Source organism: Bos indicus, chromosome 12, assembly GCF_029378745.1.
Source record: "Bos indicus isolate NIAB-ARS_2022 breed Sahiwal x Tharparkar chromosome 12, NIAB-ARS_B.indTharparkar_mat_pri_1.0, whole genome shotgun sequence".
NCBI lineage: Eukaryota > Metazoa > Chordata > Mammalia > Artiodactyla > Bovidae > Bos > Bos indicus.
This window is the reverse complement of record NC_091771.1, coordinates 66,451,180-66,475,285: the sequence shown is the minus strand read 5'-3', so window position 1 is coordinate 66,475,285 and position 24,106 is coordinate 66,451,180. Positions and strand designations below refer to the sequence as shown.

The window sequence follows — 24,106 nt, the reverse complement described above, 5'->3', positions numbered from 1 at the left end:
CATTTCCCCACTATTGTCCTGTATCCCCTCAAAACAGTGTTCTAGACTGTTATCCATTTCCTCTGCAAATAAGCAGTGTGCTTCCAGAAAACCTGTCTTTAGGAAAGACTTAGAAATTTCAGCTTTATGTGATTTCAACTTCAATTGAATGTAGTTTCATTGCTTCATCAGGGATTAATTAATTCTTTTCAGAAAGAATTTGATTAAAAAAACAACCCTTCTAGGTATTGTTACAATCAGTTCTCACATTATAAAATCCAGTTCCAGGGTGGGCAAATTAAGTGAGGAACACTCCTTACAGAATGTAAATTTCACAGGCCAGTTTTCACAAGCCTCAGGCTGACTATATAATTTGCAAATAATACAAATGATGCAACATAGCCATATAGTAACAGCTTGGACATTTCTACAAAGTATGCAATACTTAGATAAAAGAATCATATTCTTCAATAAAACCCACTGGAAAAGTCGTTACTAATGATTTCCTAGTAAGTTAAATGTGCACATAATTTTATTTATTAAAAATGAAAACACAAATGGTTACTTATATTTTTTAATTAGAATAGTTTTCTCTTCACTTTTTTCCCCCCAGGATTCAGAAATAGTAATCCCTTCACTTTTTTCAGGATTCAGAAATAATCAGGTACGGTCAGAGATCATCTTCAGAAAACAGACAAAATCTCTATTTCATAACAATTTATGCTGTATTTATTAAATATTTTGTTTTTACTCTAAAAAAGTAATTTTGTCATAAAAGGAATGAGCTATAGCTGGCAAGATTTTTCTGATATTTTAGTATTTTAATTTAAAAGGAAATTTTAGTATTGGAAATTAACATTTATAATTCTGAATGTTATTTACAGTCATTATTCATAGCCACTTCTTTTGGAGGTAGGATAATCATATTACTGTTTCAGCTTTTTTCAAATATTTAATGAATCAAGACTTATTCACTAAGTATATTGGTTCCTGTAAAGATATTTTCATTCCTCCAGAAATTAAGATAACCCATGGATTATCATATGGAATGCTTTGAAGTTCCAAACTATGGCCTCTAATACAAGGATTTTTTTGTCATAAAACTTGGGACAAGGAAAACAATATTGTATGATATTTTAAGAGCTAGGAAACAAAATGTAATGATATTGTCATTGTCTAAATTTAAGAGATTTCGAATTTCAGATTCACAGTTTATTTCAATTTTTTATATTAACCAAAAATTTTGCTAGAATTTGTTTTAATCAGCAAATATGCAAAATTTAAGGGATCCGTCAAATTGCTTATAATTCACATTCATGGAAAAGTGCTGTGAGAATCAAAATAACGTAATTCAAATCCATTACACCTCATACAAGCTATTTTACAATACAGGCTTAGATTGTTCACCAAGTATATTGGCTGTATTTTTATAGCAATGGGCAAACAAGTTGCATAATAATCTACCAATTAACACATACTTGTAGCCTCAAATTTATGAAAGTTTCATGTTTCATAAATTTGTGTTTTATGATAGCACTTCAAAGTTTTATAACACGTTGACAATGTTTTATGTTAAATACTTCAAAATTAATATTACCTTAAATTTGTATAATTTTTCAGTTTTATAAGACACATATCCCCTAACTGCTACTTTAAGAAGTATATAATATGATTCTATACCATAGAATGTGTGTAAACAATATGTGCATTTTCCATCTAGCTTCCAATTCCTGAATTTCTTTTGCAACCATTTTAAACAAATATAAGACTCATGGTAATAAAATTCCAAAGAAAAATGTTAAAGGGATAATTTATAAGTTGCTTTGAGAAGTCTTTCAGGGAATCTTTAGGCAGCTTTTGAACTTTAGGAAACAAGTATCCAGAAAAGCATATTTTACTGCTTTTCTAAAAATATTAATGCTATGGGAAAAGTGAGGGTGATGCTTTTGATATTGGCATATCCACCTTGTTTTTAAGTTGATAAAATCTAAAATGAGAAGAGCTAATTGTGAAGTATCATAATCCTCATGGATTCACTGATTATTTTGGGATACTATGAAAGGCAATTAATAGTTTCTGATATACAGTAAAAATTCTTAGTTGATATGAGAGTTATTATCAATAAAAAACATTATGGCATATGTAATAAAGTGTTCTCAGAGCTAATTCATATAATTATGGCCTTCATTTCTATGTTTTTTTTTTTTACAAAGAAGTATGTTTGAAGAAATAATGACTAAAAACCTTGCAAATGTTATGAAAAACATCAAACACTCAGAGATATACACTTAGACATATTATGGCTAAGCCTTGAACAACATGGGTTTGGACTGCCTGAGTCCACTTGTATGTGGATTTTTTTCAATAAATACATTCTATAGCACTACATGACCCATATTTGTTTGAATCCATGGATGTGAAACCGTAGATACAAAGGGCTGACTGTAGTTATATGCTTATTTTTTCCATGGTATAGAGATTTGGCACCCCTAAACACCGAGTTGTTCAAGGGTCAAGTGCATAATCAAACTTCTAGAAGCCAAATAACAAGAGAAAAATCTCAACAGTACCAAGAAAGAAGTGACTCACCATGAACAAGGGACTTTGAATAATAACAGTTAATTTATCATCAGAAACTATGGAGACCAGAAGGCAGTAGGATGTTTAAAGTAGTAATTCATCATCCAGCAATCCCACTGCTGGGCATACACACTGAGAAAACCAGAAGGGAAAGAGACACGTGTACCCCAATGTTCATCGCAGCACTGTTTATAATAGCCAGGACATGGAAGCAACCTAGATGTCCATCAGCAGATGAATGGATAAGAAAGCAGTGGTACATATACACAATGGAGTATTACTCAGCCATTAAAAAGAATACATTTGAATCAGTTCTAATGAGGTGGATGAAACTGGAGCCTATTATACAGAGTGAAGTAAGCCAGAAGGAAAAACATCAATACAGTATACTAACGCATATATATGGAATTTAGAAAGATGGTAACAATAACCCTGTGTACGAGACAGCAAAAGAGACACTGATGTATAGAACAGTCTTATGGACTCTGTGGGAGAGGGAGAGGGTGGGAAGATTTGGGAGAATGACATTGAAACATGTAAAATATCATGTAAGAAATGAGTTGCCAGTCCAGGTTCGATGCACGATACTGGATGCTTGGGGCTAGTGCACTGGGACGACCCAGAGGGATGGTACGGGGAGGGAGGAGGGTTCAGGATGGGGAACACATGTATACCTGTGGTGGATTCATTTTGATATTTGGCAAAACTAATACAATTATGTAAAGTTTAAAAAGAAAAAAAAAGAAAAAAGAATATAAAACAATTAAAACCTATATACAGGAAATAACAGAGCCTCAAAATATAAGGCACACTTTGATGAAATTTAAAGATAATATAAAAAGCTTTACAATATTAATTGGAGACTCCAGTGGATAAACCAGCTAGACAGAAGAGCAATTAAGGAAGCAAAATGGCTTAAAAAACACCATAAACAAACTATACCTGACACATACAGAACACTCCACACAACAGAGTGAGCATTTCTCAAGTGTATAGGGAACATTCTCCAGAATGGACCATATGTGAGGCTATAAAACAACTCTAGCATTTAAATAAGATTGATACTTTTTAAAAAAGAATAGCATAATTAATTGAAAGACAGTCTTTAAAACTATCTTCATGCTAAAGATGCCAACAAAACAATGTAGAAGAATTGAAATAGAGTGTATTTACCAGCAAGAAATGGTTAATGAAGAATAATGAGAAAATATCCAATCTAGCTAAAAGAGAAATATAAATGAGGACAACAAAACATCACTTACTCCAATCAAGAGTTAATATTAAAATATATATATATATATATGGCAAAGGTATGCTCCCATACAATTACATAAAGACTGAAAACTGATGCAATTTTTAAGCTATTTAATAGTTTTTTAAAAATACATGCTATATGTCTAAAATTTCAGAAATAAAAAACAGTGAAAGAAGAAAGCAAATAGTCATTTAAAATTCTACCTAGAAATAGCCATTAAAATTTGGCAAACATTACAGACTACTTTTTATGCATGTAATCAGATAAAAATAATTAAAAAATCAATCACATTATACACAATTTCAAAGTAAAAGTACTTAACTTCACTTTCCTTGAAATTAGCAAAGAATAAAATGGTCTTGAAGTTGAAGAAATTGCTGGATATCTAGTAAAAGTTTCTTTGGAGCAAGTTATATTATATTTAAGAGATTTATCCAAGTTAAAAAGAAAAAAATATAATCAACTAGAAAAAAAATAAGCAAGATTGAATTTATACAAAGTATCTCCTCTGACCATAATGAACTGAAGCAATAACTGAAAGAAAACTAGATAACTCAAAGAAAGATATGTGGAAACTGAACAGTACACTCTTAAACAGACAATGGGTCTGTAGTAGATTGTTAGGGATTCCATAACAAAGTACTGCAGGCTGAGAAGCTTAAATAAATTGCTTTCTCATACTCTTGGAGGCTAGAGTTTCTTTTGAAGGACTCTCTCTGCCTTGGAAACAGCCATCTTCAGTCTGCACAAGATATTCCTCCCATGTGTTGGTGTCCTAATATCTTCTCATAAGAGTACAAGTCACACTGGATTACAGACCATCCAAATGATCTCATTTTACCTTAATCTACCTCTTCAAAGGCCTTATCTCCCAACAGTAACATCATAGAGTTCTAGAGTTAGGACTTCGACATGCAAATTTTGGAGAAATCCAATTCAGCTCACAATAATGTCAAAGAATAAATAATTAGGAAAATTAAAAAATACTTTGAGATGAACGAAAACAAACACAGCATACCAAAACTTATGGAATGCCACAAACTAAGTGCTCAAAGGGAAATGTACAATTGTCAACAGCCATATTAAAAAAGACAGACCTCAAACCAATAACCCAAATTTACATCTTAAGGAACTAGAAGAGCAGACTAAACCCAGAGTTAGCAGAAGAAAGGAGCTAAGCTTAGGAAAGAGAGAATATATAACAAAACCAATATTGGTTCTTTGAAAGAATCAACAAAGTTAAGGAACCTTTAGTTAGGTGAGTAAGGAAAGACACAACTAAAATAAACAATAAAAGTGGGGCATACTATCAACTTTATAGAAACAGGATTTTAAGAAAATGCTATGAACAATCATACTGACAGGATGTTAGGTCTAGACAAAAATGGATAAATTCTTAGAAACATACAAATCACTAGCTTTGTCTCACCTGACCCTCCCCCAAAAAACAGACACTGTGTGGACCTATAACAAATAAAGAGGCTGAATAAATAATTAAAAACCTACTGACAAGTAAATCCAAGACTAGATGGCTTCACTGGCGAATTCTACCAAACTTTTTAAATAATTAAAACTAACTCTTCTCAACTCAGACTTCTCAAAAAAAAATGAGAGGAAACACTGCCTATGATAATCAATCAGGCCAGAATCACCCAGATAATCAAAGTCAATATAAATACCACAAGAAAACCAAAAACTACAGACCAGTACTTTTTCTGAATACAGATACAAAACTGTTCAGTTCAGTTCAGTCGCTCAGTGGTGTCGGACTCTTTGCGACCCCATGAATCACAGCACGCCAGGCCTCCCTGTCCATCACCAACTCCCGGACTTCACCCAGACTCACGTCCATCGAGTCGGTAATGCCATCCAGCCATCTCATCCTCTGTTGTCCCCTTCTCCTTTTGCCCCCAATCCCTCCCAGCATCAGAGTCTTTTCCAATGAGTCAGCTCTTCGCATGAGGTGGCCAAAGTACTGGAGTTTCAGCTTTAGCATCATTCCTTCCAAAGAAATCCCAGGGCTGATCTCCTTCAGAATGGACTGGTTGGATCTCCTTGCAGTCCAAGGGACTCTCAGGAGTCTTCTCCAACACCACAGTTCAAAAGCATCAATTCTTCGGCACTCAGCCTTCTTCACAGTCCAACTGTCACATCCATACATGACCACAGGAAAAACCATAGCCTTGACTAGACGGACCTTTGTTGGCAAAGTAATGTCTCTGCTTTTGAATATGCTATGTAGGTTGGCCATAACTTTCCTTCCAAGGAGTAAGCGTCTTTTAACACTAGAAAACCAAATCTAGCAGCACATTTAATGGATCATACACTATGACCAAGTGGGATTTATCCCAGGAATGCAAGAATATTTCTATTTAAAATTAGAAAATTAACCAATGTAGTACACCATATTTACAGAACAAAGGAAACAATAAATATGATCATCTTATCAGATTCAGAAAAGGTGGTTAACAAAATTCAGTAACCATTCATGACAAAACCTCACAGCATACCCAGTGGTGAAGGACTGAAAGCTCAGTTTCTAAGATTAGGAACAAGAAAGATTCTCACTTTTACCACCAATATGCAACACTTTACTTGAAGTCCTATCTAGAGTAATTAAACAAGAAAAACTAATAAAAGACACCCAAATTGGAAAATAAGTGAAAGCATCTTTATATGCAGAAGGCATAGTACTTTACAAAGAAGTAATACTTTTATACTTTAAAAAATAAAAGTGTAATATTTGCATTTGCCCTTTTTTTTTAAAAGCAATAGGATCTTTGGCTCAAACTAGATAGATGTATTCTGAAATTCTAGTTTCTTTCTAAAATAAAAACTTATTTTTACTTAGGATTCATCTGTTTATGCTGGATGTTACTAGTTTTAATCAAATAGTATTTAGAGACATACTACAAATACGTGACTATTTTTCTTGTGTCTAAAAACCATCAAGCCAGGGTTCACAGTATAACCCTCTAATATCCATATTATTTGTGTAGCAGTTGTTCATGGATTACCTTTTAAATGGATACTTCTCATAAAGAGAATTTGAGAAAATTGGTGTGCAATGCCATTTTTATGATCCAAATTTTCTATCTCAGTTTTTGAACATAAAAATTTTTGACCATTTAATTTTACAATAGCCAAGTTAGCTGCCATAAAAAACTAAAACTAAAATCTACACATTGAATTTTAATGTATTCTCAACATGTCTTACTAAGTATTATTAGCAACAGGGAACAATGAATCATTAATTTACATGTATTCTGGAACTTGGAGACGTATTTTCAGCATTCAGGCAAAATAATAAGTGATGTATAATCTTTGCTTTTACTGATCATATGCCATCCTAATGTTTGATCATTCTTGAACATAAGCCCTAGCTGTTATTAGGCACCAAATAAAAATACAATTGTATTTCTTATAAAATTATCCAAATCTTTTTCTTTTTTCTTTAGAATAAACATAAAATGATTAATTTGACCTGCGATGCAACTTAAAATTCATTTCTGTGTTTCCCATGAAATCTCATTGCAATCACTGACTTTGCCTTCCTCTTTGTTGCCCAAGGACACTAAAGCTGTTAAAGTGTTTCCAGACCCATGGTGCATGTCTGTTCTCCACACCCTTGAAAAAAATCAAGAGTTGGGTAAAATGAAAAAGAGTTGTGAAATTATTTCTGTTATTTTAATAATAATAAGGAAAAGGGCAAAAGTTGAAAGAGTGAATCAATCAGGCGTAATTGAAACTAATCCCCATGTTGTAAGCCACAGAATGTTGCTTTAGCATTTCCTATAAAGTAAAAAAAAAAAAAAAAAAAAAAAAGGACCAAAAGTTGTGTTTACTCTTCATACTTACACTGTACCAAAATGAAGCTGCAAATATACATCTTAGTCTGAATGAGTAAAATTCTACTTCCTTCATCATTTGTAATTTTCTGTGACCTTTACACTAAAATGTTTATCACATAATGCTTTCAATTCTGAAAAAAGATGTTAATTTATGGCCATGGTAATAAACATAACCTATAGTGAGTCACTGTAAGTCTACTGGCTCGCCGCATCTTGGGATATTTTCTAGTAACCCAAAGCCACTAATTCTGATGAAATAATTCATAGAGCAAAAAATAGTGCAAACATTCCTTGCAATGTGTTCTGAAACCTGGAAGGTAACTGAAATAATAAAAACAAGGACAGATATCTAGCACGCATGAGTACTGTTTTTTCCTAAGAACTCAGGAAAATATAATGGTCAGCTTAATGCTGAATTATTTCTGGTTCTGATTTTTAAATACGGATCAATATTGTGGGGATTTGAATCTTTTAACGGTAGTACTAATACAACAGCAGCAAAGAAAAATTTTCTTGTCAGAGAATACATTAGCTTTCAAAGGAAAAACCAAGATAACCTATGAAAAATTGCGATTTTAGAGGGTAAAACGAAGCATAATGGCTAAACAAAACATTCTGAAGAAAAGTAGAATGATTAGGTGCACTGTGGATCACAAATTATTGCACTTTAATTTTTAAATGAGCTTAGACATCTGTGAAATTTAAACCCCAGGGCCAGTGATTTGTGTGGCATGGTGTTACAAAAGGAACAAAGCTTTGACATGCAAATTTCAGCTTTATGTTGCATCAGCAAGGGTAACCTTGCAAACAACCTTCACACACACACTGGAAGCTGAGTGATGCCTCCCATATGGATCCATTCTTCCCTTCCCCTTCCCAATTGAGTTGACAGCAATTCTCAGTTCATTTTCTAAACAGACTGATAAAAGCTATACTAGGCCTGTACCTGTTATTAACCTCCCTTGTACTATTATTACTCATAGTGGTTTTTCCCCCCCTCTGAGATAGCAGCTAAATGCAGAAGCTGATCTTTGCATATGGTGGGCTATTACCCCCCAAGAAGAATTGCAAATGTCAACCTATTATTGGGTCATTAATGTCAGGTCATGATATTTCAGAGTTTGATGTTTTTAACCTTTATAGACATTAACCCACATACAATACACTTTTGAAAAGAGTTTATTTATCCTTGGAAACAGTGGATGCATGCTCCAGGAATATTGTTCTGTAATATTAGGGACTGTATATATGGCAAGAACCATTAAGTATATTTATGTAACCACCTCTTCAGCTTAATTTGGCCCTTCATCTATTACTTTAGAGGAATCAAAAACATGGATGAAAGAAATGTTCAGATGTCTGATAGGAGATAGAATCACTCTGCAATTCTGACTGACAACGTTTAGACAAAATTTGCAAAGATGATATTAATCTTTTCATTGGAAGTCAAAATTGTTTCCTGTCATAAAATTCAATGAAGTCAATTTCAGTACATGAAGTAGTTTTAGAGTATACCATTAAAGTCATAATTCAAGAGGGTGAGGAAAATCTAGGATGAAATCATTTAAGTAGGAGATTTTATACATAGCTACAGCAATGCTCACCTTGCTCTGGATACATATCAGCATGATGCAGATTCAAAATACAAGAAAAACAAATGCAGGGCACATCACATGCATACTTTAAAAATACCAGAAGTACTTTTTCTGATTCCCTATATTTTAGCTTAACTGGCCACATCTTCTAACAATATTTTGAAAACTGATATAACAATGGAGAGTAAGAAAGGAAAGGATCAATCAGAAGAAAAAACATGAACATGGTGACACAAATTCATTGTCTTATGCTTAGAGGAAGGGGTTTTCTCATATTTCTGTAATCAAGCATCCATGTAAACCATTTTTTCATTGAATAAATCATTCACTGGGAGGCTATTATTTCAGTACCTATTAAGCGCTACCACAGCTCTGGGCCCACTGTGGTGGACAGATGCTAAGAGGGCCTCCATGATCCCTGCCTCATGTAATCTCTCCCCTGGAGTGTGAACAGACCTATGGCTTGCTTCTGTGTAACAGGATGTGGCAAAAGTGATGAGATATAACTTTTATAGTGCTGTAGCCTAAGAGTGTAATTTGCCATCCTGCTAACAAACTCTCTCTGTTGTCGCATCAGTCTGCCAGCTTTGAAGAAACAAGCAGCCTCTGGGGAGAGGGTCACAGAACAAGAACCAACTGAATTCTGTCAACAATTTTATGAGCTTGGAAGCTGATTCTTCCTCATCTTAGCCTTTAATGAGACTCCTACCTGACACCTGGTTTGATAATTTGGACACCTGATTGATGCAAAGAGCCGACTCTTCGGAAAAGACCCTGATGCTGGGAAAGACTGCACGCAAAAGGACAAGGGAATGGCAGGGGGTGAAATGGTAGGAGGACATCATTGACTCAACAAACACGAGTCTGAGCAAACTTCAGGAGATGGTCAAGGACAGGCAAGTCTGGAGTGCTGCAGTCTGTGGGGTTGCAAAGAGTCGGACATGACTGAGTGACTGAACAACTGACTGACTTCTTGGTTATGACCTTACGAGAGATTTCCAAGTAGATATTCGGTTAAGCTACACTTAGACTCTTGACCTACAGAAACTGTGAGGTAATACATTTGCTCTTTAAAGCTGCTAAATGTATGTTAATTTGTTATGTAACAACAGATAACTAATAGACCTAAGGATGTGATAATGAATGTAACCATTAATCGTTGCTATTTTTCAGGAATGTTGTATGGTCCATGGGTGGAGGAGCACACAGTCTAATACAGCCTGATGAACACTGGCTCTGATAGGAAAGGTGACTAAGCTTCAACTCTAGGGACGCAAACCCAGAACCAAACCAGGTCCTGAGGTGGGAGGAAAGGATCAGAGAGAAGTAGCAGTTAAGACTTGAAGGACGAGTATCAGCTGCTCAGGAGAAGGGGGTCATGTCTGTGTGCACCATGGGAAGGAAGTAGGGTAGGCCTGGCAAAGGACATGGTGTAGGAAAACAGAGGGGAAGGTGAGACGCAGTATGACCCAATCAACACATCTGGCGTGATGGACATGAGGCCAGGAATAGCAAGAGATGAAGATAAAGAATTAAACTGAGACCAGATCATGAAAAGCCATGTGACTCATGTTTATGATGAAAGCCTTGTCTACACTGAAATTCTAAGGGTCATAAATCATTACAGGATTCTGCAGAAATATATGTAAGAAATATATCTTACAAAGTACTATCTAGTTGTTTTCATAAAATATAATTTTCACTGCATCTATTGAGATAATCATATGGTTTTTATTTTTCAATTTGTTAATGTGGTGTATTACATTGATTGATTTGTGGATATTGAAGAATCCTTGCATCCCTGGGATAAAGCCCACTTGGTCATGGTGTATGATCTTTTTAATGTGTTGTTGGATTCTGATTGCTAGAATTTTGTTAAGGATTTTTGCATCTATGTTCATCAGTGATATTGGCCTGTAGTTTTCTTTTTTTGTGGGATCTTTGTAAGGTTTTGGTATTAGGGTGATGGTGGCCTCATAGAATGAGTTTGGAAGTTTACCTTCCTCTGAAATTTTCTGGAAGAGTTTGAGCAGGATAGGTGTTAACTCTTCTCTAAATTTTTGGTAGAATTCAGCTGTGAAGCCATCTGGACCTGGGCTTTTGTTTGCTGGAAGATTTTTGATTACAGTTTCAATTTCCGTGCTTGTGATGGGTCTGTTAAGATTTTCTATTTCTTCCTGGTCCAGTTTGGGAAAGTTGTACTTTTCTAAGAATTTGTCCATTTCTTCCACGTTGTCCATTTTATTGGCATATAATTGTTGATAGTAGTCTCTTATGATCCTTTGTATTTCTATGTTGTCTGTTGTGATCTCTCCATTTTCGTTTCTAATTTTATTGATTTGATTTTTCTCCCTTTGTTTCTTGATGAGTCTGGCTAATGGTTTGTCAATTTTATTTATCCTTTCAAAGAACCAGCTTTTGGTTTTGTTGATTTTTGCTATGGTCTCTTTTGTTTCTTTTGCATTTACTTCTGCTCTAATTTTTAAGATTTCTTTCCTTCTACTAACCCTGGGGTTCTTCATGCAGAGAAAGCCTTTGACAAAATTCCACATCCATTTATGATAAAAACTCTCCAGAAAGCAGGAATAGAAGGAACATATCTCAACATAATAAAAGCTACATATGACAAACCCACAGCAAACATTATCCTCAATGGTGAAAAATTGAAAGCATTTCCTCTAAAGACAGGAACAAGACAAGGGTGTTCACTTTCACCATTACTATTCAACATAGTTTTGGAAGTTTTGGCCACAGCAATCAGAGCAGAAAAAGAAATAAAAGGAATCCAAATTGGAAAAGAAGAAGTAAAACTCTCACTGTTTGCAGATGACATGATCCTCTACATAGAAAACCCTAAAGACTCCACCAGAAAATTACTAGAACTAATCAATGACTATAGTAAAGTTGCAGGATATAAAATCAATACACAGAAATCCCTTGCATTCCTATACACTAATAATGAGAAAAGAGAAAGAGAAATTAAGGAAACAATTCCATTCACCATTGCAACGGAAAGAATAAAATACTTAGGAATATATCTACCTAAAGAAACTAAAGACCTATACATAGAAAACTATAAAACACTAGTGAAAGAAATCAAAGAGGACACTAATAGATGGAGAAATATACCATGTTCATGGATTGGAAGAATCAATATAGTGAAAATGAGTATACTACCCAAAGCAATTTATAGATTCAATGGAATCCCTATCAAGCTACCAACAGTATTCTTCACAGAGCTAGAACAAATAATTTCACAATTTGTATGGAAAGACAAAAAACCTCGAATAGCCAAAGCAATCTTGAGAAAGAAGAATGGAACTGGAGGAAACTATAAACAAGGTGAAAAGACAGCCTTCAGAATGGGAGAGAATAATAGCAAATGAAGCAATTGACAAATAACTAATCTCAAAAATATACAAGCAACTCCTGCAGCTCAATTCCAGAAAAATAAACCACCCAATCAAAAAATGGGCCAAAGAACTAAATAGACATTTCTCCAAAGAAGACATACAGATGGCTAACAAACACATGAAAAGATGCTCAACATCACTCATTATCAGAGAAATGCAAATCAAAACCACTATGAGGTACCATTTCACGCCAGTCACAATGGCTGCGATCCAAAAGTCTACAAGCAATAAATGCTGGAGAGGGTGTGGAGAAAAGGGAACCCTCTTACACTGTTGGTGGGAATGCAAACTAGTACAGCCACTATGGAGAACAGTGTGGAGATTCCTTAAAAAACTGGAAATAGAACTGCCTTATGATCCAGCAATCCCACTGCTGCGCATACGCACTGAGGAAACCAGAAGGGAAAGAGACACGTGTACCCCAATGTTCATCGCAGCACTGTTTATAATAGCCAGGACATGGAAGCAACCTAGATGTCCATCAGCAGATGAATGGATAAGAAAGCAGTGGTACATATACACAATGGAGTATTACTCAGCCATTAAAAAGAATACATTTGAATCAGTTCTAATGAGGTGGATGAAACTGGAGCCTATTATACAGAGTGAAGTAAGCCAGAAAGAAAAACACCAATACAGTATACTAACGCATATATATGGAATTTAGAAAGATGGTAACAATAACCCTGTGTACGAGACAGCAAAAGAGACACTGATGTATAGAACAGTCTTATGGACTCTGTGGGAGAGGGAGAGGGTGGGAAGATTTGGGAGAATGGCATTGAAACATGTAAAATATCACGTATGAAATGAGTTGCCAGTCCAGGTTCGATGTACGATACTGGATGCTTGGGGCTGGTGCACTGGGACGACCCAGAGGGATGGTACGGGGAGGGAGGAGGGAGGAGGGTTCAGGATGGGGAACACATGTATGCCTGTGGTGGATTCATTTTGATATTTGGCAAAACTAATAGAATTATGTAAAGTTTAAAAAAAAATAAATAAATGGAAAACTCATCATGGAAAAAAATAAAATTACAGGACATAATCTTGTGAAAAAAATATATATATAATTTTCAAAGAGTTTAAAATGTGAATATATGGTCAAAGATTAATTCGGAAAATACATGCCAAACTTATTTAATAAGCGAGTTAAGTAAAAAAAACAAATTGTGTCAAATTTTGAGAGAATTTTTAATGAGAATTTGAGTTAGATGTATATTCTCGACTGGACAAAATTATTTGCATTAGTGTAGATAGGAATCTCAGGCTTTGTATCAGTTTTCTACAAGTTGATCTCAACTCCTGCAGAGTTGTGAAAGAACCTGATCACTTAAATACACACCCTTATATAATCTCTTACATCACTGAGGAACTCCAGGAGGGTTCCCTAGATTAGGTTCAGCAATTCACTGAAGGGCCTGACACAGGCATCATTCTGCCTATTTGTAAGTACTGAATTGTGTTTCTTTGTGTATTGCGTATCACCCTCTTATTTCATCTCTGATTGTTCCCTACGAATTAAATACTTGGGTCACCACCATTTTCCCTGAAACTTAAATTTATTGATTCTTTTTCTCCTAGCACTTAAATTCACAGAGAAATCTGAACTTCTTTGTCAAACGGCTTTATCTTTGTGAGAAACTTTTACCATTTTGTAACATGTCTTTGATTTTCTAAAAGGATATATAATTAAATATCTTAACAGAGCTTGTCTAAGGAGGTGAAACTCCTTTTGTTATTCTGACTGGAACAACAAATCATCTTCATTTTACACATGGTTCTCTTTTGCTGTTGCTGTTTTAATAGAATGACAATTGCTAACATTTATTCTGCACTTATCTGTAAAAGCATTAGGGTAAATACCTTACATTCCTTATCTCTATAAAAACCTCACAAAATTCAGAAGATATTGTTCTAATCACTGTTTTACAAATGAGAAAATTTGATGCACAAAGAGGTCATTTTGCTCAAGGCCACATAGCTAACAAGCATTGGGATTAGCAGTAGACTCAAATTGACCAGTCCCATCAGTCGCACTTTGACAAGTATAAAATCATCATTCAGTGATTGATTGAACACACAGTTACAGGATTCTGACAACATCCGGGCATGGTGCTGGACACTGGGAATACTGTGCTAAACAAGATAAATGTTACAGTCCAGAAGACTAAATGTTATTTTAAGTTTAAATTAAAGCAAACATTGTGATTAGAAAGAAACCAGAGCAATATGACAAAGCCCTGTTTTCAAGTGAATAACCACCATCCAATTCCTGGAGACACCCCGGGGAGTACCTCTGGCCCCAGGATTCCTGCCAGGTAAGCACTTTAATTCTGCTCTCACCACGTCAGCACTGCTTTACTCATTCATCTTCTGTTTCCTAACTATATTTTTACTGCAATCTGGCTTTCTGTTCCTCTCAACCCAGGACCATGCTGTCCCCAGCAACCTACCAAGGATGTCAAATTGCTTTCTAAAGTGTTCTATGTGCTCTGTAGGAAACCATGTATAGAAGTGTGTTTTCTTTTGAGTCACACAGATTCCAATTCCTCCAGTCTGCTCTGCAATATATTCTCTTAAGCCCCATGGTGTTGGATTTCATTACTTTTCTCATCTTCCACAAGGAGGGAGTTAGACAACATTGGCATCTTCCCTTGGCTTTGATCAGTGACCACACAGGTCTCAGGCTTAGGACGATGGCCCTGTCACAGCATGTGGCATGGCAGACAGCTTGCTCTTCCCAATGCCATTCCCCTGGCGATCCTGGGCTATGCAGGGGGGCTGGCTTCTTGTGTCCCAGTCTGGTCCTCTGACAAGTGAGTAGGATACACTCTGGCTGGGAGGTCTAAGAGTACCATCTTTGCACTGTATTTCAGACAGACAGGCCAATTCTATAAGTAAACAAGGACATTTTTACAGATGGTTAGGTCATAGGCAGTGTTTGCAAGGTAGCTTCAATGGAGAGTAGGCTGGCTTTCAGTCTGTACTCTGTATTAATGTGATGCCCCCTTTTCCCTTTCCATCTTATCTTCCTTCTTTCCTTCCTTCCTTGGCTTCTCATACTTTGGTAAAAATCTTTGGGAGAAGTGTATTGGGATCAACTATTCTCAGTGCATATTACATAGAAAATAATTTATTCTAATGTGAAGCCTGACCAGTTTCAAAACTTCATCAATGTATCAGGTGTATTTAGGGAACCAGGATTCGAGTGCCCCATCTCCAGGCTTCTACTGGCTGAACAGTGAACAGATTTGGCACCCAGAATGGAGGGGAAGCAGGTTGGTCAAATAAGACCTGAGAACCCCTGTAAAATCAGCTGACTGATCATCTCCCATCTTACTATTATAACATGTAGTGTTGCTGATTTGACAATTTATGTATAATCTTGTCTTTCATGTTAATTTTTAGTTTATTTTACAGTCATCATATTACTACCAAAGAAACATTACCCAGACTGTATGTGTCTATATTTGAAGATAAGAAGAAACCATGTTTTCATGGTCTTCATTCATCAACTGACCTAGTCACATATACTAAGACCTGCTGAACTGACTCAATCTTGCCATTTCTCTCTAGGGCTCTACCTTCTGCCTCTCTGCTCTCCACTCCTGAACCTTCACATCCCCAACCCCAGATTCCCATCATTCAGGGGAACATCATTATGCCTTGTGCTCAGTCACTTAATCATGTCCAACTCTTTGCAATCCCATGGACTGTAGTCTGTCAGGCTCCACTGTCCATGGAATTTTCAAAGGAAGAATACTGAAGCTGGCTGCCATTTCCTACTCCAGGGGTGCCTACCTTCTTATTAAACTTATAAATGCTTTGAGAGCAGGATGACTTAGAAAGCTCTCTTTTCATTTTATTTATGACCTATTGCATTGTATTCCTATGGCATTCTATCTTTGTCATCAATTTCTTTCTCTCTCATAAATATGGTTTTAACAGCTAACTTTATAAACAACAATGTATATCACTATTTAAGATAGCTGTCTGTGATTTATGGAAAACACATGTTTCAAGGGAGGTAACAAGTAAGGTACAATCATAAAAGAGTAAGGTTAGAAACAGACTGTCCATCTATCATGATCCCTGGGAAAATATTTTTGCTCAAAGTGACAAGTTGCTCCCATTCTAAACTTGGTTTAAATGTGAAGCCAAACATGCCCGCACAACATGTTTTATTTCTCTCCAAAATGTCACTTTTGGTGAACCACGGTAGATGCAGTCACCCTGGCATTTCACTGTACAGAAAGGTGCTTCAATATTGTTCACAGACAAAGCAGGGGTCAAGCATTTGTCTCAAAGTCCTGGGGCTCCAGGGAATTGGGTTCTAAATAGTTTCTATGGGTGCCCTGGAAACTACAGTGTACATCAAAATGAGAGGTCAGCTCCCAAGTTCCCTGGGGAGACCACAGCAAACATAAACACTTTTGAAGGCGGTACATTTAAACATGCAGCAGTAATATGTACAAATGACCCATAAGCCAATGGAGCTAAAATAGCTCTTTCTTAAATCAAATAAAGAACACAAGACTATGAATTACAAGTATGCATAATACAGGTCCAGGAATGTTAGCTACACAAATGTTAACATTTTAGAAAATATATATTATGTACATTTTTAAAGGAATTTAGTTTTGTGATTTGCTCAGAATATTTAAAGAACTGAGTTCAGAATTTTCATGCGAGATTTGCTCAATAAGAAAATCAATGTATAATACCAAAGATATTTCACATCTTCATGTGATGTACAGTTTACATCACTGGTTAGTGTCTAATGAGTATTTGACAAATGTCCACATTTTTTAGAAATATGGGAATATCCATTAACCTCATCAAGTATTTAAAATATATTTTATGGTATTATCAACAGACTTCTGTAACTGTAGTCAAATGGTTTTATCACTTTCTCTTCAGGGTCTCTTTTCCTGTCACTGGAATGTATGACTGTGGACACAGAAGAGCTTCCTCCTTCCTCACCTCACCCTTACCTGAAACACAATTACCAAGTGGGTCTGACATGCAGTCAGAAAAGCACAAAGGTCTGCAGGTGGCAAACAAACATTCAGGGGATGTAACTATAAGTTACTTGAGTGAAGCTACATTTGGGTAAGAACACTTAGGAGAAATGCAGATAACAAAAAAGTACTAAAAATCAATGATCCAAACCAGGGCTCTTTGAGAAAGCGAAAAAAAAGAAAAGAAAAAACAAACTACAAAATTCTACTCTAACTTGGTCAACTCCTGTGTCCCACAAGACACAAAGACTCAAGTACTGTATGGAGTCAGGCTTTCTGGCAAGGGAATTCTTCACAGAATTTATCTATATAACTTTATATTCACTTATGTAACTAGTCAGTCAAGATGGCAACACGAAATATCTATGCCTTATATAAACTTTTTTTCAAAGACCAAGAGAAACAACTATATTGTTATTTCTCCCTCTGACATATGCTGTTTCTTTTTTTTTTTTTTTTTTAGGTGTATTGATTTTATTTTTTATTTTTTTTTAATTTTATTTTATTTTTAAACTTTACAATATTGTATTAGTTTTACCCAACATCGAAATGAATCCGCCACAGGTATACCCGTGCTTCTTATAAGTCACTTTCCATAGTGTCTTACATCACTTATTTACTCTTATTTGCATGAACTTATTCTTATCACACTAGCTTGGGAGTTCTTTAAAACAAAATAATTTTTTGCATTCTCTATAGTTCTTAATACAATTTTTATATATAGCAGATACTCCATAAATATTTATGATGTTGAATATATTTTGAAGTATTTAGCCAAATGGAACAGCATAAGTTTTAGAGCAATAAAGTTTCAAGTCAATAATATTAGACAATAATTCAGTGGTAATAGCTATGTGTCAGAAATATGATAAGCTAGGACTAAAAAGATGAATTCTTCCTTGTAAGAATTTAAATCTAAATCTAAGAGGAATTGGAATCTAGAAACAGAGGTGTAAACAAATAAACCTACTCTAATTAAGACAGTTTGACATGGAAACACAGTTGACAAATAGAAAATTACAACAGAATAGAGTACAGAAAGGAAGTCAGATATATAGCAATAGAAGTATTTCAATGCAGAGAAGAAATAATAGATTATTTAATGAATGGCACTTGGCAATTTACTGTATGACTTGAGAAAATAAAATAGCTGTATCACCTACTATAAGTAAATGTTAGTCGCTCAGTTGTGTCCGACACTTTGTGACCCCATGACTGTAGCCCACCAGGCTCCCCTGTCCATAGGATTGTCCAGGCAAGAATACTGGAGTGGGTAGCCATTCCCTTCTCCAGGGGATCTTCCTGACCCAGGGATCAAACCTGGGTCTCCTATATTGCAGGTAGATTCTTTACTGTCTGAGCCACCTAGTATACACATATATTTCAAATGTAGAAGGACTCCAGTATTAATGAATATATATTAGATTGGCCAAAAAGTTTGTCTGGGTTTTTCTAAGATGTTATAGAAAAACCTGAACTAACTTTTTGTCCAATCCAACATTTTATTTTGAATAATTTTTATATTCTTTAGTACAGACCTTGGAAAAAACCCACAGCTGGGATTCTGCTGCTGCTGCTGCTGCTGCTGCTGCTAAGTCACTTCAGTCGTGTCTGACTCTCTGCAACCCCAGAGACGGCAGCCCACCAGGCTCCCCCGTCCCTGGCATTCTCCAGGCAAGAACACTGGAGTGGGTTGCCATTGCCTTCTCTAATGCATGAAAGTGAAAAGTGAAAGTGAAGTCGCTCAGTTGTGTCTGACTCCTAGCGACCCCATGGACTGCAGCCTACCAGGCTCCTCCATCCATGGGATTTTCCAGGCAAGAGTACTGGAGTGAGTTGTCATTGCCTTCTCCAATGGGACTCTAGGTAAGCTCAAATCCTAGAACTCTATACAGTTAGAAAAAGCTCCTGGAGAAAACTACTCTTTCTAGTTAGAGAATCAGGAGGCAACCCCTGCAGGACAGACCTTGGAATTTCCCTGCTCTGCCCCAGGTGAGAGACAGCAATGAAGCAGCAACTCCCCCCATCCCCTTCCCTGGTTGGTACTAAAAGGGAACAACAGCAACAGTCCTTCAGAGAAGAGTCTTTTGATTCTGCCCATCTTATAGCTGTACAGCACCAGCAATCCAGTGGCCCACATCCCTCTTCCCTGCCATGGTTGAGACCCATGTGTGCAGGTCGGGGTTGAGTTTCCCTGCCCTACAAGTGAGCTTCAGTAGTGACACCACACCCCTGATGCAGAGGCAGCATGGCTGGCTGTGGCTGGATCAGCCCTGTAGGATTTTTTTCTCTCATCTTTTTGCCCAAGTTGGGTCTCTTTGCGGGAAATTGTGCAATGCAGTGCAGAGGCCAAAGTCCCAACTTTTAAAGATGAACACACGGGGAAACCAGGGAAAAGGGGCAAGGACCATGGAGAGGAGAAAGCAGAAGAAAGGGATCTTTTACATTTGTACACTGAGTCCCAGTCCACTCTCAAATTGCAAGTACATGAATCCAACTAATTCAGACAGTAAAGATGTTCAGAACAAGTAGAGAGTGAGGCTAAATTACAGACTAGACCACAGTGGAATATATGCGGGGGCAGACAAGAATATAATGTGACTGGCCCAGAATATAATCTAAGCTTTTAAAAACAACAAGAAACAGAAAAATCTAAAAAATTATCAGGAAAAGACAAACAGATACCAATGTGGAGATGGCACAAATCCTACAAATAAGATATATACTTTTAAATAATTACTACAACCATGATTTATGAATAAAGGACAAACTGTTGCAATAAATGGAAACAGAGGTGTCAGCAATGAACTAAAGTTAAAAAGTAAATTACGAATGAAGAGTTGGCCAAAAAGTTCATACAGGTTTTTTATAGATGTTATGAAAAACCTAAATGAACTTTTTAGCCAATCCAATACGTGACATAAAAATTTTCCTTGAGTGCCTTAAAATTAGAATTGAGATGATAAAGGAAAAAGTGTACATGAAGATAGAATAGCAGAAATCACCAAAAATGAATAAAAAATAGTGTAGAGGCTCAGAGGAAAAATATCAAAAGGTCTAAGATTTGTGGCATAAAAGAGGGCAAAAAGAAAAATTAGAACACAAAAAGTATTTGAAGAAATCATGGCAGAAACCTTCCCAATGTTGATGAAATACATAAATAAAAAGACCCAAACAACTAAGTAAACCTGAATTAGGTAAACTGAAAGATAAACATGACCAGATACATTAAATCAAACCACTGAAAACCAAAAATAAAGACATTTTTAAGGAAGCCAGAAATAAATGATATGTTACATTTGAAAGAGATGATGTATTACATTTTAAAAAGGGGAATTAAATGACTCTACATTTCTCATGAAAAACCAAAAATGTCAAAAGGCAGTGGAACAGTATTTTTAAAGTGCTAAAATGACAGACCCAGAATCATATCTAGCAGAAACACTCTTCAGAGATGAAGCCAAAGTAAAGATGATTTCAGTAGGAATAAAACTAAGGGAATTTGTCAATAGTAGCTCTGCTTTAAAAGAAATGCTGATGTAAGTTTTTCAGTGGAAGGGAAATAATAGAGGGACATATGAAATGTCAGGAATGAAGAAAGAGGAAAAGAAAGGAGAAAATGTTGATAAATAAAAAGACTTTTTGCCCTTTAATTTAAATATGCAACAGTGATGAAAGCAAAATTATAACACTGATGTAGTTTTCACCAAAGCTGGATATAATACATATGAATGCTAATTCATAGAGGAAATTTAGGTAAAGTATATGATGATAAGATCTCTTGCTTGCACTTGAAGAGTTAAAATTCTAAGAATATAAAGATTATAATCCCTATAAAACACTAAATAAAACTATAAAAAGGTATCATTCTAACCAGTTGATACAACAAAATTTAAGAAAAATTCCAACAGTACAAAATACAGAGGGAAAAAGAAAATAGAAAACAAAAGAATGAAACTACTACTAATAAAATGCTAGACCTTATTCTAAATATAATACTTATGAAAAAGGTAAAAATCATAACAAAAGATACCAAACAAAACAAAGGATCTAAATATATGACTCCAACATTCACTTGAAATATGTCTATAAAATACCCACTTGAAGTATAATGGTATAGAAAGGTTAAAATTTAAATGATGGGACAAGAAACACCATGCTAACAAAAATCCAAGTAAAGTAGAATTGCTATATTAATATCATATAAAGAAGGCAAATGACCAGAGATAGATGGTCAATTACAATTGTTAAAGGGTTAGGTCACCAAGGAGACAAAGAAACTGTCTGTACCTAGCACTACAGCTGCAAAAATGTGGCAGGAAAAAACTAACAGAAATAAAAGAGAAACAAACTCACAGTTAAACTTGAGTGGTCAGTGCTAATTCATAGAACAGGTAGACAAAAAATTCAACAGGGATGTAGAAAAGTTGAACAATACAATCAATTAATTGGACCTAAGTGATACTTAGGGAACACTCCATCCTCAGTTAGCTGAGTACACATTCTTTTCCAGGGCACATGAAACATTTAAGATAGATCAGCTCCTTGGCACAACAAGTCTTATTTTTAATAGCAAACTGAAGACATACAAAGTTTGGTTTCTGATTATAAAAGTAGTAACTGAAAAAAATGAAATATGAAAAATCACAAATTATTCAAAAATTATAACATATCTAACTCATAAATCAAAGATGAAGTTTCAAGAGAAATTCAAAAACATTGTCTACTGAATTAAAATGGATACTGTTGGGAATACATCAAACTAAAAAAGCTTCTCTGTGGCAAAAGAAATGATTAACAAAATGAAAAGGTAACCTGTGATATGGGAGAAAATATTTACAAATCATGTATCTGATAAAGGGTTGATATCCACAATATACAAGGAACTCACAGAACTCAAGAGCAGTTTAACAGTAAACAAACCAATTTAAAAAATGGGCAGAGAAGTTGAGTAGATATTTTTCCAAAGATATTCAAATGGCTAACAAGTACTTCAAAAGGTAATCAATATCACTAACCAGAGAAATGCAAATCAAATGCACAATGAGGTATCTCTCAATATCTGTTAAAATGGTTGTATTAAAAAGAGATAATAAATGTTGGCAAGTAAATGGAGAAAAAGCAACAGTACACTATTGGCAGAAATGTAAATTGGTACAAACACTGCAGAAAAGAGTATGGAGGTTTCCCAAAACATTAAAAATAGGACTACTGAATGACTCAGTAATTCTACTTTGGGGTCTAAATCCAAAATAAATAAATAAAATAACTAACAAAAGAGCCTCTTGATGAAAGTGAAAGAGGAGAGTGCAAAAGTTGGCTTTAAGCTCTACATTCAGAAAACAAAGATCATGGCATCCGGTCCCCTCACTTTATGGCAAATAGTTTGGGAAACAATGGAAACAGTGACACACTTTATTTTTTTTTTGGCTCCAAAATCACTGCAGATGGTGACTGCAGCCATGAAATTAAAAGATGCTTACTCCTTGGAAGAAAAGCTATGACCAACCTAGAAAGCATATTAAAAAGCAGAGACATTACTTTGCCAACAAAGGTCCGTCTAGTCAAGGCTATGGTTTTTCCAGGGGTCATGTATGGATGTGAGAGTTGGACTATAAAGAAAGCTGAGTGCTGAAGAATTGATGCTTTTGAACTGTGGTGTTGGAGAAGACTCTTGAGAGTCCCTTGGACTCCAAGGAGATCCAACCAGTTCATCCTAAAGGAAATCAATCCTGAATATTCATCAGAAGGACTGATGCTGAAGCTGAAACTCCAATACTCTGGCCACCTGATGTGAAGAACGGACTCATTGGAAAAGACCCTGATGCTGGGAAAGATTAAGGGCAGGAGGAGAAGGGGACAACATGGATGGTTGGAGCAGAAGGATGAGATGGTTGGATGGCATCACCAACTCAATGGACATGAGTTTGAGTAAATTCCAGGAGTTGGTGATGGACAAGCCCTGGTGGGCTGCAGTCCGTGTGGTCGCAAAGAGTCAGACACAACTGAGCAACTGAACTGCACCCGCATGTTCACAATAGGCAAGGTGTATAATCAACCCAAATGACCACTGACAGATGAATAAAGAGAGTGTATTATATATATATATACACAATGGATTATTATTTAGCCATACAAAAGAAGGAAATTCTGTCATTTGTGCAACATGGATGGACTTTGAGGGCATTATGCTAAATTAAACAAAGACAAATACAGCATGGTATCATATATCTGCAACCAAAAAAAAAAAAAGGTGGGGGAGAATTCAAAGACAGAGTTGCAAAGTGGTAACTAGGGACTCAGGGATGAAAGAACTAGGGAGTGGTTTGGCAAAATAAAAAGAAAAAAGGTTAACAAATGATTTAATTTATATGTACATCTAAGTTAAAAAAAAAAAAAACTCAGAAAT

General features: G+C 35.6%; 1 protein-coding gene across 5 annotated transcripts in view; it reads right to left on the bottom strand.

Moving 5' to 3' along the window:
* Positions 1–24,106, bottom strand: part of GPC5 (glypican 5) — a 1,588,740-nt gene that overhangs the window by 619,092 nt on the left and 945,542 nt on the right. The window contains exon 8 of one of the 5 annotated variants that reach the window (XM_070799871.1): positions 13,207–24,106. This exon is cut by the window's right edge and continues 38,766 nt beyond it. The exons of the other annotated variants lie outside the window; for them this stretch is intronic. The gene's annotated coding sequence lies outside the window, so the exon portion shown is untranslated. Of the gene's footprint in view, positions 1–13,206 lie in introns of those variants that run through there. 5 annotated transcript variants of the gene reach the window in all.